The sequence below is a fragment of the Pseudochaenichthys georgianus genome, chromosome 3 (genome assembly GCF_902827115.2).
Source record: "Pseudochaenichthys georgianus chromosome 3, fPseGeo1.2, whole genome shotgun sequence".
In the NCBI taxonomy this organism is placed as follows: domain Eukaryota; kingdom Metazoa; phylum Chordata; class Actinopteri; order Perciformes; family Channichthyidae; genus Pseudochaenichthys; species Pseudochaenichthys georgianus.
This window is the reverse complement of record NC_047505.1, coordinates 11,048,098-11,048,986: the sequence shown is the minus strand read 5'-3', so window position 1 is coordinate 11,048,986 and position 889 is coordinate 11,048,098.

The following is an 889-nucleotide window of genomic DNA, read 5'->3' as shown; positions in this document are numbered from 1 at the left end:
CATATTCTTTGAGAACAAAGGACCCCACCGTCCGTTTTTCTCCGGATTAAGGACGGGTTGGTAACTTTTCTCTCAACGACGTACCTGTTACGAGCGGGTCCTCTCCATGCCACGAGGCGAACAAGATGGACGCCTCTCCCCCTCACACCAGAGGAGTCAGGGACTCGGAGGCTCGGTCATGCGGCTGCGGGTTGAAGATAGCAGGCACAGACTCACACCAGGTCTGCTCGTCCTGCCTCGGGCTGGAACACGCCCGGGATATCGACAACCCCGGCTCGTGCGGGCATTGTGCCCGTTTCACCGAAAGAGCCTCCACCGGCGGCTAGCACCCAAGCTAGCTTGTTGGAACAGGACTCCCTCATGTCCACTGATTCGCCGTTTGGCAATCAAGACACGGGGGCATCTGCCGCAGAGACTGAGCCCCTCACTGTGTCGGTCTGGGGCTCACTAACAGCTGCAGCTGCGGAACCGGGATCCCCGCCTTGTCAGGCCGGGACCCGGTGGCGGCAAGAGACGCGGGAACGGAGCCCCACGCCTCACCAGGCGGGAGCTCCTGGCGAGACCTCACCATGGTCTCGCCCGCGGAGGATGTCCTGGAATTAGACTACATGGGGGACGAAGAGGACACCTCTGAGTCCCTCCTGTCTGATTCGGATGAGCAAGAAGAAGATATCTTCATGTCATCGGCTCAAACGGCAAAGCCGGGAGCGATGGCTGCTCTCCCCGGGTGATAGCACACCAGCTTCGCCCTGTCTGAGCATGGACCTGCAGGCCGCGTGTCAGCGCACTGCGTCCAGGCTATATATCCCATGGCCCGAAATGGCCAAGGAGACGGCCAGGTCCTGTTACGAGGGGAAAACATTCTCCCCAAGCAACGAGGACAGGGAGG